This window comes from Mytilus galloprovincialis, chromosome 14, assembly GCF_965363235.1.
Source record: "Mytilus galloprovincialis chromosome 14, xbMytGall1.hap1.1, whole genome shotgun sequence".
NCBI classification, from domain to species: domain Eukaryota; kingdom Metazoa; phylum Mollusca; class Bivalvia; order Mytilida; family Mytilidae; genus Mytilus; species Mytilus galloprovincialis.
This window is the reverse complement of record NC_134851.1, coordinates 54,057,433-54,074,644: the sequence shown is the minus strand read 5'-3', so window position 1 is coordinate 54,074,644 and position 17,212 is coordinate 54,057,433.

Genomic DNA, 17,212 nt, shown 5'->3' with positions numbered 1-17,212 from the left:
AAAAAACAAAATTAAATCCGCTAGAGGGAGACAATAATAGACAGGTGTCCTAGTAACATAACTATGTCATTTAAGTGAAATCAGACTTATATATTTACTTATGTTTTGTCAGCAGCGTACACGGAAAATTAAGAATAAAGTCGAAGGAAAACTAAATGTGTGTTATTTGTCAAAAGACCAACAAGCCAACGACAGAAACAAAACAAGAAACAAGCATACCTTGATGGAGTCAATACAGACTTCTTTAAATAGACAGATGACAGCACAGTGTCTCGCTCTAAATTGTCTCGATTCCATGAAAGATACATTTAAACAGAAATAATCATAGATCTACTATTAACACTCCATTCTCTAAATAAAGAAGACACTTTACGATATGACATGTTTATGAAAATGTTACGGGATTGAAATCAAGCTTTTAGATAAATATGACCCCCCCCCCCCCTTTCTCTTTTAATAATTCTAGGAAAGATATGGGTTTGATTCCGTCGCCTAATCGTACGTACAGATCTTTCCAAGGCCCTTGGCGGACTAAGTTCATTGCTTGACTTTGGTTAGATTGTTAATCTCGCCATGAAAATTTATATGTAATAATGATTTCCTGAAAACACAAATCACAAACAAGTTAAATTATGGTGAGTAATATTGAACGTAAAAATAGGCAAGTAATATTACATGATTAGTCTGAAACAAAGGGTATGAAATATCGTTAAAGTTTACAATAAACATACATCTCTCTGACATGAAGAAATGTTATATTTGGTGTAATTTCCTCCTTAATTTTTTTTTTTTCGCCCTTTCTTATCCTATTATACTGTTATATAATTGATGTTCTCATTTTTTCCTTATTTGTATATTCAACCAGACGCAGTTAAATTGGTTATCCAGGAACCAGTTGTAGCATCCTACTCTATTTTTTAAATTTTGTTCCTTAACAAGATATTTTTCATATTAACCCCACAAGTCACGACTTCTTACAATACGTTATTTCCGTTTCTAGTATCAATCAACTTTCCAGATGTTCTTATAAGCTCTTGACATTTGATGTAAGACAATAAAGCCACATTTAATTAAAGAAGTGACCAAGAATTACTTTTGGTCTTTAGTTGTTTTCTTTACTGTCGTCACGAGGGAAACCAACCACTCTATAACTGCAATTAGGTTATAGTCTGTATCTTAGCTTTTATAGTATATCTCACAAACAAAGCAATTCAGTATACATCCGCGGTCATTTATATGAAAATTGTATTATAGGTCATATATATCTTAGATAATGTCGCTTACCTCCAAGATAATTTAATTGATAATATCATTTCCTTTAGGACTGCACAACAAATTCTTACAAATTCCGGAAAAAAAGAAGTACAAGTCACTACAATCATTGAAATACACTCTTACTCAGAATATTGACGGAAAATATAGTTACCATTTTCTGAATTAGAAAATGCCTGTACCAAGTCCGGAATATAACAGTTGTTCTCCATTGGTTTGATGTGTTTGAGCTTTTGATTTTTCCATTTGATAAGGTTCTTTCCGTTTTGAATTTTCCTCGGAGTTTAGTATAATTTGAGATTTTACTATTTTAGTAAATTTAAATAGTTTGCATTTTTTCCATTCAAATTATAATGATAGAATTATGTGCCGTTATGATTTTCTGAGTTTATAGTTTCGTTGTTTTATCTCATGAAAAAAAAAATGAAAAAATAATGTATATAAAATGTACAATCTATATGATCGAAAGTTCGTTTGAGACAAAGAAACGACAGAAGGTAATATGATCTTTTCTTAATCAGCCATTTTTTTTCACTGGGGCTTATACTTCAATTCAAGATTGATGTCAATGTCTGCTTTGAGGGTTATGTAGTCTTTTGAAAACACTAGGAGTGAGATATCAAGTTAATTAAGATATCATATCAGTCTGTTGGTTGTTCCACTAAGTATCTAGTTAGATGTAATCATATTTGATCACTTTATCCCAAATCGGGACAAAAAACGACAAACATTGTTGGCTACCAAAGGTCTTTTTCCTTTTTTGTTTTTATTTCTGATTTCTTCATACTGAGAAACATTCCAAATAAACTTACTCCATAACCTAAATAGAATTAAGCATAAGATTGTAAACAGGTTTACTGCTTCTCATCATATGCACCTTTCCTTTTTGAAATGTTATAGATTTAATCCATTCAATAATTTTTCAAACATAATGGTTTTTTTTTAAATTTCTAACTATTTGCTTCAACACACACACATTCTTTCAACAAAAATGATTTAAAACAAATTGAAAAAAAGAAAAATAACAAAACAACAAAACAACAAAACAATAAAACAATAAAACAACAAAACAATAAAACAACAAACAAGTAAATGTAAGTAACGACACCTCAATATAAATCGCTATTTTGGTTTAGTATTAAGATCGTGGTCTTGAGCTTACAATTAGCCATTGTCTACGACCTCAGTCGAAGATTGAAACTGTAAGAATGTCTGTATTTCTATTATGTAATTGGTATCAATACCACAAAATCAAGTATCACTCATACCACATCTTTTTTTTTTTTATTCATATCAACACTGAATGAAAAGTTTTAAATGTTACTGCTTGATTTTGTTGTAAATAACAAGAAAAATGTTCTATCTAAGCACTATTTTTGCTGTAATTTTTGTTAATATGCAGTAAATGACCGTATATTGCGATAAGACACATCTATCACTCTCAAATTTTGATACACTGTATATTGTAAGTCCTTCCCTGATGCGGTCTCCGAGTTAAATATATTCCTAATGCAAACATTAAACACAATTAATTGTTCTTTTTCGTTTTAGATGATTTAAAAAAAATGTATAACTCTTAACATGCAAAACCTTTTGTTGATAGTATACTCTGAAATTGGCCGCACTCCTTAACCAGACTGATTTTAACAACACCTCTTTTGAAAAGTAACTTCATGACTCGGTCAAAATATATACCAGATGATGAATTTGAAAGGTAGTTTGAAAGGTAGTTTGAAAGAAACTTTAAGAAAATAATAATAACACAAACAAAAAGAGTAAAATCACAAAAAATTCCAAGAAAAATTCAATACGGAAAGTCTCTTCACAAATGGTTAAATCGAAATCTCAAACACAACAAACGAATGGAACACAACTGTCATATTCCTGACTTGGCAAAGGCATTTCTTTATGAAAAAAATATGGATCAAACCTGTTTGTCCGCTCTATGGTCGGGTTGTTGTCGCTTTGACACATTCCCCATTTCCTTTCTCAATTTTATTGTATATGTAACGTGATGGTAATTTAATTTCACCTATTTTGAAACTTGTTTCACCTACGTTTATTTATGATCCAGACGAAAGTTTCCCTTGTGTGTTTATTTTGTAGATGTATCCTTAATCAATCAATCAATCAAAACTGGGTTGTATGAGATATTAATATTTTTATTCTAATCATGATACAAAATTAACATCATAGCATATGCATGTATGTATAAGAATGAGTTCAACTCTTAAGAAAAAGTCATAGCCTTAAATGAACCACTTGTTATCAAACGTGAGGAAAACAACAAACAATTTGATTCGTAACACCAGTAAACAGACAGGCATGAGAGTGTAAATTTAAACTCAAATCCACGAAAGATCCTCTTTATTTTGAATTTATTACACGTCAAAGTATAGTTTCAATGGTGTAATTCTGTTGACGACATCAAATTGAAAGATCTGTAAAAATGTTTACTTTCTATTTTATAACCATATAAACCATATAAAGGATCTTCAAAGGGTAAAAACACCAGGACGTGTTTCAATAATACACTGAAATATCTTCTAAACTGGATTTTACAGCAATGTCCTAAACATTTTGTTGTTGCTTTTGAGCACTATTAAAACTTTATTATTTGAATTCTAAAATAAAATTTTTTGGTTTTTTTTTCAAAGAATTAATATTATTTTTCTTTTGATCGTAAACGTTTTCTCTCCACATGATTTTTCGAGAATATGAAGAAAAAAAAATTTGGTGGTTCAAATCCTTGAACAGAGTTTCGGCGTCGAACAGTTTTTGTCTAAAGGATGACAAACAACATTTGTTTCACGTGAAAATGAATTTTAAATACACATTGGAACACTGTGTCTAAACCACACCGGCAAAATTTGTTCGGACTCGATGGTATCTAACATCCGGCACAATGACGGAACATTAATAGACAGAAGAAAGCTAGGTTTCTCCTTATTTTCTTATTTTTTTAATGATATCAAAGAATATATATACATATACAACTATTTTCTATTGTGATATGGAATATTTTCTACAACCGTTCTATATTAACGGAGAAATAAGTAAAAATGCATGTCAAAATGACAAATTGAGTGAACCTTGCCTCGAAATTGTTTAATTTCTCGTTAAATTGTTCACATTACACGGAAAGAAAGGTACGAAAAGATAGATACTGACACGGAGATTGCAAACTAGAGCATCTCAGTTCTTGTATTTCTGTGTATGGAACGAAAGAAATGGGTCATGTCAAATTAAATACACCGGTTTTGTCATTGTTGTTTACTAACAATCACCAGGTTTCGTCTATATATATCACCCGGTTTTTTATATTTTTTTTAAAACCGACAATTTATAAAAAGTAACGTTAACACGGATCTGAACATTTTCTTTCGAAAGAATTTAAATATATATTTATTATAAAGTAAACTTGGCGTGTTTACATTTATTTACATAGGTAATTACAGTACTCATGTTCGACATGTTTACGCTGGACGGAAGTATAGACGGACGGATAGACGGACGGACGGACAGAAAGACTGATCATGATAGATGGAGGAACGGACGTATGGAAGGAAGGACAGACGGACGGACGGATGTATACAATAATACGTCCTGTCAAAATTTTGACGGGCGTGTTAAAACGCAATGAAATGAAAAAAACCTCTTAATTAAAGGTCAAAAGTTTTATTAGGATATCGGCCAAGTCGATTTATTTGTATATCTTCTTGACTTCCTAAGTCATTTTTGCTATATGACTTATATATATATGTTTGAAAATAATAGATAGAAATTGATAAAAAGAACTTCAAATTCGTCATTTAAGGGCAATGCAATAACTCCTTTAAGAACTAATGTGAGAATTTTATAGTAAATGGACAAATGGTAGAGCTCAAGATTTTGAAGATAATCATCTGGCCCTTTCGAATTGTCTATGTCTACGGCTGTTTTTAAATAATTGACATCATGCACTTGCATGCCCCCTTTGTTTATTTCTTAGCCACGAAGGCCATCTTGGTTGACAAGCGGGGTCACAGTAAACTTTTAAAAACTTGATACCCTAATTATAATTAAAAAAGACATATGATTTTAAATAAGGTTTGTTAAATGCAGCCTAATAATTTTAGATGTGAACATTTATGTAAATAATTGTATTGAAAGATAATGAACGACGGTCGACCGGTGCCAAGTGATGAAAAAAAAAAACTTTTCCTGTTAGGTCAAGTGAGCTAAAAACAATCATGAATTCCAAACAAAATTACACCGTTCTTGAATTTAAAAAAATGTCTAACAACTGAAAAATTCAAATTTCACGAACCGGATCGGACATAGCAAACAACTTCACTGGCGTTTTTTTTTCAATAAAAAAAAAAAGACATATTATTTATATTTAAGTGAACGCACTGACTTGTCACAAATGATTAAATGGTCGCAATTCAATTTATGGTGAATGTCTGTGGCAGAAGGAAAAATAATATAGAAATGAAGTCAAGGGCAAGGGCAGTGGACATATGGCAAATAGGGAAAAAAATCGTTAGATCTGTGTTCCATACTTGTATATGTTACAGTCAAACCTTCTATCTTTTGACATATGCAGCTTTATACAAATACATGTAGTTCAAAACGCTATGACTTCGAATCACCTAGTGTCACTTGTTTAAAAATATCAATGAGAATGTTTATAATAAAAAAATCAGACTCACATAATCCGATTTCGCGGGTATCCCTGTTTTCTTATTTCTTACAATATTTTAAATCGATATACACTTTATAAGTGGCGAATCTAGAAGACGTATAGATAGCCCCCCCCCCCCCCCCCCCAATCGACCCCACCTTTGATGCATGGTAGTTGTAATCCTTTTCTTCCTATAAACATTCATTTTTCCATGTCGACCTTCTGCTGTTGTTTTTCCATTCATTTTTCCATGGTGACCTTCTGCTGTTGTTTTTTTTTTCTATGGTCGGGTTGTTGTCTCTTTGGCACATTCCCCATTTCCATTCTCAATTTTATTTTATATAAACATTTGTATTATCATCAACGTTTATCCTTAAGAAGATTTACTTTTAACAATCATAGAAAAGATTACATACATAGAATGATTAGATTACTTATAAAGGTGTCCATCCTATTGTACGAGAAAATCACATATCAATCGTGTGTTTCGATTTTTTAAGATCGTAAAGTTTAACTCTAATTTCAAGTTTCAACATATTTTCCATAATTCATATAGAAAACGCATATTTGAGAGCTTTAACCTCAATTTGCGTTATAACCTTCATTTAAATGTATTTTGCTGTTAAACATTTTTGAATGCAAAGTAAAATTAAAATTATTTGTGTTCTATAAGAGTAGGAAATCTAGTGTTTGCTTATTATTTATTTGAATTTGAGACTAATCATATGAATAATAAGCCGTTGTCCTGTGAAAGAACTTGTTTTTCAACGACCCGGTCACAAAACCCCTTTTTAACACTGAAGTTAAATTATCAATTATAATGCAATGCGGTTATGATTTTTGTTATATTTGACCAAACCGGGTTGTGCATTGTGAATTCTATGACCAAACCGGATGGTAAACATTGACGAAACCGGCCAGTTCCATTTTGACATGACCCATTTCTTTCGTTCCCTACTCAGAAATATAAGTATTGAGATGTTCATAAAAACAAGTTTTGCAATCTCCGTGTCAGTATCTTTCTTCTCGTACCTTTCTTTCCGTACAATGTGAACAATTTAACGAGAAATTAAACATTTTCGAGGCAAGGTTCACTCAATTCGTCATTTTGACATGCATTTTTACTTTTTTCTCCGTTAATATAAAACGGTTGTAGAAAATATTGCATATTACAATAGAAAATAGTTGTATATGTATATATTTTCTTCGATATCATAAAAAAATAAGAAAATAAGGAGAAACCTAGCTTTCTTCTGTCTATTAATGTTCCGTCATTGTGCCGGATGTTAGATACCATCGAGTCCGAACAAATTTTGCCGGTGTGGTTTAGACACAGTGTGGAAATACGGTGAAGAAATTTGATTGTTGATGATTTTATAGCCTCGATTTAGCGAGACGTGAAGATAGGAAATAACAAAAAAGGAATATGTTCAACAAGACTTAGTTGACAATAAAAAAAAATATACCTACACTTTACGACAAAAGACAGATTTCAATCAATTTTTCCTCGTGTTTTTTTTTTCCATTTTTGTATTGAAACAGCTCCTGCATATGAATTATATATTTCCCAGTTGATATTTCAGGGCTTACGTGTTGACCAATCGTTAATTTTCTAAATAATATTTTTTAATTGTTGTGTGTCATGTTTGTCTTTTCGTTCAGTTTATTTTGGTCATTGTGTTTTTTGTTTTTATTGGACTTTTTGTTTTTAAGTGACTTCCTGATGTCTTCCCTCACAACGGTGTTATACATATAACAATAAGAAGATGTGGTATGTGACAATGAGTACGGGAGCTGCTATTTGATTTTGATTTGGGAAGGCGGTTGAAGGTGCTAGGATGAAGTTTGAAAAATAGGCAGGACAGGAGTTTTGAGTCGAAAAAGGCAGGATGAGACACTTTGGCAATTTTTTTTTTAAATCAGGAAGACTATTTATGCAAAAAAAAACAGGATAAAAATGCATGATTTTTTATTAGTTGTTAGTGACTTTGAACTAGCTGTCAGTTAACTGTGAGTTCTCTCAGATCTGTTCTTAGAATCTTTATGTTGTCGGGATGTACATGTTCCCGGCCACGTCCACTTGTTTTTTTGTTCATCTAATGAGTTAAGACTTTTTCAACTGATTTTTTTAGTTAGTTCTTATGTTGTACTTTATACCACTGTCCCAGGTTGGGGGAGGGTTGGGATCCCGCTAACATGTTTAACTCCACCACATTATGTATGTATGTGCCTGTCCCAATGAGCCTGTAATTCAGTGGTTGTCGTTTGCCTATGTGTTACACATTTTTTTCGATCTTTTTTTCTTATATAAATAAGGCCGTTAGTTTTCTCGTTTGAATTGTCTTACATTGTCATTTCGGGGCCTTTTATAGCGCTGACTATGCGGTATGGGCGTTGCTCATTGTTGGAGGCCGCACGGTGACCTATAGTTGTTAATTTATGTGTCATTTTGGTCTAATGCGGATAATTGTCTCATTGTCAATCATACCTCATCTTCTTTTTTATAAACACAAAAAAGAAGACAGGACCGAAAAGAGTAAAAAATAAAAAAAAGACAGGACGGAGATTGTAACTGAAAAAAGACAGGACAACATTTTTTATACAGGTCCCCCCACAAAATCAAATGTTAGCTCCCTAAAGGTAAAGTATGAGTATATTCCACGATTTATTTATCACAAACATTTACGCATAAAATGATTTCAATGCTGGTGAAGGTTTACTCCCCGACGGTTTCGGTATTGACATTCATTATCTTTGTCATTAATATAAAGTAATTGTCCTACCTCAAGAATAGATTGCATAAGCTGTATTTGTCAAAAGTTTTCTGAATTTAGGGACCCAAAGCTCTTCAAGTTCTGATATTTTTGTCTTTTTAACTCCTTTGATTTAAGGTTTGCTGGTGAATCTTTTGTAGACAAAACACATGTCAGGAGTATTGAATTTTATTCCAGGTATCTGTGATATCTTTATTTTAAATCTCAATTAACGATTGCAACAATTGTACCCGAACAGCATTTTTTATTCAACACGAGACATGTTAAGTCATATATCGTCACGAATCCATTTACCTTTATATATATAAAAAGTAAAACAAAAAAATTTAGTGAAATCCGACGACAAATTCAAAACTAAAATTGTCTAATCAAATGGCAAACTCAGAAGCCCAAACACATCAAATGATCGGAAAACAACTGTCCTAATCCTGATCTTTTACAGACTTTTTTTAAGAGAAGAAAATAGTGGATTCAATCTGGTTTTATAGCTAGCTAAACCTCTCATTTGTATGACAGTCGTATAAAGTTCCATTATATTAACAACGACATGTGAACAAAACAAATACTAGTAGATATATTAGGTAAAATGTCGAAAATAGGTACACAACATTAGGCAACATTTTGTTTTAATTATAATCACCATGAAAAAAATACGTAAATGATAATTGGCAAAATAACGCAAGAATTATTTCACACACAATTCCTTTTTTCATTACAATTGTCTTTAAATACAAATTCGCACAAACAAAAACCGTTGAATTTATAATACGTATCAACCAATGAAAAATAGGAATCGATGCATCAATACATCTAGTATAAGAAGAAACATAACTCTAAATTGACAATGAAATATTTTCGACGAAGTAATAAATATAAGATATTTACATTGTCGGAAAATATACTTTTTTTTTTGTAGAAACAGAAAGAAAAGCGATAATCGATAAGTTTAATTTATTATTTTTCGTAGCAATGTCTACATACTTGTTTTTCACTATACTTAACGTTTGAAGCCTTTATATGATTTTTTCTCTCAGAACAATAGCACCTAGTTTCAGGTTTCTTTAATTCACAACCATTGACTGATTTTTAACACAGTTCAAATAGTTATCAAAGGTACCAGGATTATAATTTAGTACGCCAGACGCGCGTTTCGTCTACATAAGACTCATCAGTGACGCTCATATCAAAATATGTATTAAGACAAACAAGTAAAAAGTTGAAGAGCATTCAATTCCAAAAAGTTGTGCCAAATACGGCTAAGGTAATCTATGCCTGGGATAAGAAAATGCTTAGTTTTTCGAAATATTCAAAGTTTTGTTAACAGGAAATTTGTAAAAATTACCACATTATTGATATTCATGTAAACACCGAAATGAACGCAAACATAATTGTAAACAGTGGTTTTTTTTACATTGCCGTTGACCGTTTATAAATATGTTTTATATGTATATTTTACATAACTCCGACTAAAATTCAAATTATTTCTCCATGTACTAATACCGGGGACCACTCAATGTTTCCTTTATTGGCAATTGTTTACCTACTTAGCATGTGTTAGGTTGTTCGCGTTTCATATTTATGTTGTGAAATTCATATTGTAAATATCCAGTAACTTAGTACAGATGAAAATTCACATGGCATTGTATTCAAATGAAAACAGTACCATTAGATTTTCAGCAAAACAAAATTATTTGTACAATATAAAGATATCACAATACTAACAGTATTCAAATGTAGTGCAAATTTTTAAGTTCTTTCGTTTCGTCTCCATCAGAAAATGACTATACGAATTCAGAAATATGACAGTTGTTATCAATTAATTTTACGTGCATGAGCCTTTGAGTTTGCAATTTGATTATGAACTTTCCGTTTGGAATTTTCCCCCTGGTTTGGTATTTTTCTTTTTTTACTTTTTAGTCGATTGGCCAATTTTTTTGTTATCTTAGAATTAATATCTTTATGGATGTACATCAACAACATTCTCTTAAAATCAAATTCATAATAAATTACGTTTGACGTCTTTCGGTGATACATATTTGTTTTGTTTGGATGACATTGCTACAAGAACTAATTATGCTCATTTTCTTGTAGGTTTGTTCCTTTGTTGGTACGAAGAAGAAATCTACAAGAGCGGTCTTCTTGAAAAGAATGCTGCACACGTTGCACAATCCCTTAATTTCCCGTTCCGTTCTATCTTGCTAACTTATTAATCAAATCTAAACTTACCAACCGTTTAGCGTTGCACAATGAAAAGTACATTGTAACAGTTTTAAAGTACGGGATTCATATCAAATTTCCTTATTTTCATATACATGTACATCAATCATCAAAATGGCTAATAAATGCTCTTATAGAGACATAACCTACATTTGTAAAAAGACACACATTTTTAAACCAATATTGTTTCAATGTATATAACTGGAAGAACAATCAAACCATCCTGAATTTCTCTAACATTTTGATGTATTATAACATGTTATATAATAATGTTGGCCCTGAAAGTATATCAATAAGATCAGTTTTTTATTGACACCATCGGCATAAATTGATTGAGTGCAATGTAGGTTGAAGGAAAATAATGACAAATGAGAAGATTCAAAGAGAGACAACACTTATAACATTAGGTTTTGTAAACAATTGTAAGAAATGCACAATTTAAACTATATCTTATTTCATTTTTCAGAAAATCAGAAAAAACTACTATTATTACATGTTACATGATATTGATATGTTTTTTATTGTCGTTTTATTCAAATATGAATATCTAAAGCAAAATCAATATCAATGTTTTGCCGAGATCAGATGATATTCTGACTGTCAACATTTTCTATCTTTAAAATCAGTAAGGGTTGGGTTTAAATATCTGATTTAAAACTTTATATAATTTAAAACGACATATTGGAATTATATATCTCATTTGCAAACAATGTCTTTCCAAAACAATAGTACTTGTCAATTATAATTGTACTGCATTATATAAATGATCAATATCAGACACAGTTTAATACCACAGTACATCTTGATATTCATCAAAAGGTGTATTAAAAAACTAAATATGTCTACATAAGGAATATTTGTAAAGCTCTTTGATTTTTGTTTGTAAATAAAGGTAAGTTATTGAGAGTATCTTCATGTAAATTTGACATTTGACGTGGTGCGTTTTGAGGCATAATATTGAATACTGCACCAACGGTTGGAAAAACTTTTTGGCCAGCATGTTTAAATTCTATATAAGTATCCTGAAACATGACCGTTGAATATATGATATACATTAACACGACAATATTTATCCGATTTTTGATTCACATATATCGGTGAGGAACAATACATCAGAAAAACGACGAAAAACTGATGACCTCCAAAAGCAGTGATACTTGGTGTGTGTACATGGTCATCGTCCAGGTTTTTCATGAACCACGAAATGCGAATCCACGATCAGCCAAACTTTACAATCGGGAAAACGCACAGCCGACAAATCAGATGACTATACTAGTTTGTAATGAACAAAGACACAGAAAAACATGTCGGAGATCGGTAATTGTTTAAATTTTCTTAATTTTAGTTTTGTTTTTATTATTTTTAAGAATTACAACAAATACAATACATCAAACATACATACATAACTACAGTTGTATTAGCAATACCTTTTATGACATTATTGTATACGAAAAGATACATAGCTCTGTTCACTGATTGGTTAAGTCATCATTGATTGAAAATAATCGTAAAATACTCGATATAAATTGTTTGTCTTTGAAGATATACAGAGCTCAAACTATCCTGATATATTTCGTTGACTTCAAAGAATAGAGCTTATAATTCATTATAGAGTACTATATTTAATTAAATAACCACTATGCTAATCAGTTAAGTTCAATATTACCTGACAACGCATAACATAATATTGAATAATCAGATTAATTGGCAACATACATGTACATATTTGAACTGTTTAAGAGGTAATTAAAGGTTTCATAATAAATGAAAATTGGATATTGTTTGATAATGAATCGGGTTATGTAAGGATAATGAACTTATAAACTATCCTTTGTCAAGTTTATCATCATAATACTTCGTCCTCAACCCCATGGATTTTATTAACCTTGTTTTGATTATCATTCCGAATTTTATAAAGAAATAGGATGATCGGAACTCATCTCGGCTTTATCTTTCTTCACTCCTTTATAATTCGAGTCAATTCATAAACTTTAAATCTCGATTGGACTACCTTTCCACTTGACGTGAATTCTTCGTCTTAATATTTTCATTCACGTCCAAAGACGTATACCTCATAAGCTATCACCCTTACATCGAAAATGTCCGAAGGGTAAATGCAGGGACAAATGTTACATAACTGTTTTCACAGCCAGAATTTGTTGAAAAAAAAGCGTTCATCGCTAATAATTTATCGATCATTCAGTTATACATAATTTTCAAAATATGACGTTGTCAAATCTCATTTTTTGTTTGAATTAAATTTAATGTAGTTTTAAACAAAAAAGTTGATTTGACGAATATTATGGCTTCAATAACAGGACTTAAGATTAATATATATAAAGCTTCTATTCTATATTACTTTATTTTTTCTTCTTTTCGCAGGTTATATGGATAGAATAGATACCGAAGATTACTCTAGGCTGCTACAATTGAGTTTAGATACAGCTCCAGCAGTACTCGCTGCTTTTGTCGATTCGAACATTTTACCAAGATATAAAAACTCATTTGTTTTCTTCCTAGAACATTATAGACATTATCTTTTTCACAAATGGAGCAGTCCAATAGATTGTTGTCATTGTGTAGAGGAAAGGTTCTGTGTTACAAAGGCTATGGATAGTGAAGTTTTTTTAAAACTGTTTGAGAGTGATAAAACAATGCGAAACATGAGTCATGTCAGAGAAACAAGTCAAAGAATTATCCAGGAATGCATTTGCCAATTCAGACCAAAACACTCACAAGTAGATACTTTAGACATAACGACAATTACTTTTATTTTACGAGAATGCCGGGAACTAAGGCCATATCAACTCAACTTTCTAACCAAATTGCAAGAACAAAGAATTAAGATATGCAATTTACCTCGAACATTTGTCTTAACTTATTCGGAGTATGAGAATATTTGGAAGACACTGGAACATGTCATTAAAGAATTCGCAGGACAAGTTGGTCCAAAAAAGCATTATCTCCTTTCAGTGGAACGTGAAATTAAAAACTTGAAATCCAGAAGTTTTGCAAGAGATCAATCCGAAGCACTACATTGTAGGCTATCAGAGTTTGAAACTGTAAGTGAAACACATATAATTTATTTTCGTCGCAAAAAAGATTACCAGTATTTTATGAGTACATCCTTGTTTACGGCGCATCTGCTATAATTTTTGTGTGTATTGCTGGGCGTGTACTGATATAGTGTAATGGATGAATTAACTATAATCTTTGTCTTCCTATTGATTAACATTCCATCAGTTAATAATTTCCAGTAGATATACAAGTCAAAAAATATTCAGCTTTAATTTGTTTACAACATTTTCACGGAATATTACATAAATTAACCTTTTCTGAAACCAAAGACATATATCTATCAAGAGGTCAACAAAAAAATCATATGCATTTTCGCTCGTTTTTCCATAAAATTGAATTGAAAAGATCGAGAGTCAAATCTTTGTTAATAAACACTGTAATAATTTAATGACCTATGGGCGGTACGGACAGGAAAATACGACTGTCAAACAGAAACATGGTCTATTAAACATGCTAAAAACAATCTAAACGAAACCTATTATTATTTATAGAGAAATGATTGGTTAAAGAAACACACGTGGTGACTATGTATATTTGATATATGGTGTCCTAAAAAATGTAGGGCTAGTTACCATACATCGTTAGTCACTATATGGGGTTAGTAAGGAGTTACTACCCCTTCGCTCTCATCCAATATGGAATTCACTGACCCCATATATTTCGTATTAGGTCACTTAAATTATACTATATCAATCAAACGGAAATTTATGTAATTACATCATTTCAATTTAAAGAAAAAACTATGCATAACGTTGCGAAATTTAAATATTTTAAGATAAAGTTTAGAACGATCTACGTATGAACTGGTTCAAAATACAACTATCTTATGTTCTGGTCCACAAGACTAAGTATGTAAACAGGTTGTGGTATCAAATTTGAAATTTTAGAGAATACATAAAAATAAGAAGATGTGATTCGATTTCCAATATATGCAACAGATTTGAGCGCAATTATGGGCAACCGTACGGCTTTCAACAATAATAAAAACATATACCACAAAAGACATGACATGAATAATGTAAACAATTCAAATTAGAAAATTAACGGTCTTATTTATAAAATAAAAAACAATTCCGAAAAACTAATATGACAGACATAAACCATCGACACCCACTGCACTGCAACCGGACGGCTTTCGACAATGATAAAAACATATACCACAAAGGCTATAAAAGGCCATGAGATGAATAATGTAAAAAATGTTAATTAGAAAATTGACGGTCTTATTTATTTAAAAAAAAACACTTCCGAAAAACAAATATGACAGACATAAACCATCGAAAATCCCTGCATTACAGGCTCATGAAGAATATGTGGGGGTTAAACGTAACCAACACAGTGGTGTAATAGCAGAGCATAAAAACATAATGCCAATTTCTGGCGTATATATTTTATTCCAGGTGAAAATACCTTGCAGAAACAAATAATAGTACTCTCAACACAATTGGCTGTATATACTTCTACATTTTGTCTATTGTTGCGGACTGAATAATGCTCATAGATGTCGTTTGGTTTTCGTTGTCGTTGGGTTGCTTCCTCATTGACCTACACTTACATGCATGTCATGTATTAATAGGAATAGGAATAGGAAAGACACCATTATGTAGATCGATTGGATTAACATTTTATCAAGATAAACATTAATATGCATGTTACCTACATTGTATTTTTGTAAATCTATATGGAAAGTATGTGACTATTGTATAAATGTTTGAAAATTTATTTGTCATAAGAACCCTACAAAACATGTACATGTATGAGTGTAAATTAAGTCCAGAAATTTGTTGTTTACTGATACATGTATGTAAGACAACTACAATCAATCGGACGTCGTTTTGGCAATACATGGCGTCATAGTATACGTCGATTAGAGTATCATAATATTGGACGTCGATTTGTGAAACGGACGTCGATTTGAGGAACGGACGTCAATTAGAGACCGGACGTCGTTTCGAGTGTAACATTTTTATCAGGACAGTTGTTGGTTTAAAAATGAATTAAGCGTTTCGTCCCCGAGGGTATCACCAGTCAAGTAGTCATACATGAATATCAATTATACGGTCATTTTTATAAATTTCCTGTTTACTAAACTTAGAATTTGTTTTCGAAAAGCTAAGGATTTTTTTATCCCAGGAATAGATTACCTTAGACGTAGTTTCTACATTTGAAAATGCCTGTACCAAGTCAGGAATATGACAGTTCTTGTCCATTCGTTTTTTATGTGTTTTGTCATTTGATTTTGCCATGTGATTATGGACTTTCCGATTAGATTTTCCTCTGAGTTCATATTTTTGGTGATTTTACTTTTTGCCACATTTTTAAAGGAATTTTGGTTCCTCGATGCTCTTCAACTTTGTACCTGTTTGGATTTATAACTTTTTTTATCTAAGCGTCACTGTTGAGTCTTATGTAGACAAAACGCGCGACTGGCGTAGTGAATTATAATCCTGGTAAATTTGATGACTATTTACACCACTCGGTCGATGCGACTGCTGGTGGACGTTTCGCCCCGAAGGAATCACCAGCCCAGTAGCCAGCACTTCGGTGTTGACATGAATATCAATTATATAGTCATTTTAATAGATTTCCTGTTTTTTTTTTCGAAAAACTGGATTACCTTATCCAAGAAATTGATTACCTTAGCCGTATTTGGAATACTTTTTGGAATTTTGGGACCTCAATGCTTTTCAACTTTGTACCTGTTTGTCTTTATAACTATTTTAATCTGAGCGTCACTGATGAGTCTAATGTAGAAGAAACGCGCGTCTGGCGTATTAAATTATAATCCTGGTGCCTTTGATAACTAACTACAAATAACAGAAATACCGAACTCCGAGGAAAATTGTAAACGTAAAGTCACAAGGTAAATGGCAAATGCAGAAGCTAACATCAATCAAAGGAAATACAGTTCTCGCATTTATATTAACTTTAACATGTTTAATTTATAAAATACATTTATATGAGAACACAGCTTAATATGATAAGGAGCACTATTTTAATAAATTTTAAACAAAACGAAACAGTAGGTGTGATGAAAATAAATTGAATTCTACCTAAAATGAAAACACAACCAATTAAGCATATGGTTGATATTTTGCACTTACTTATACAAGGTTAACGGAACCTAACTCGAATAAAAGGCACCATTTAAAAAAAAATATAGTCTTTATTGGTACATAATACCTCCACTTAATGATGAAATTTT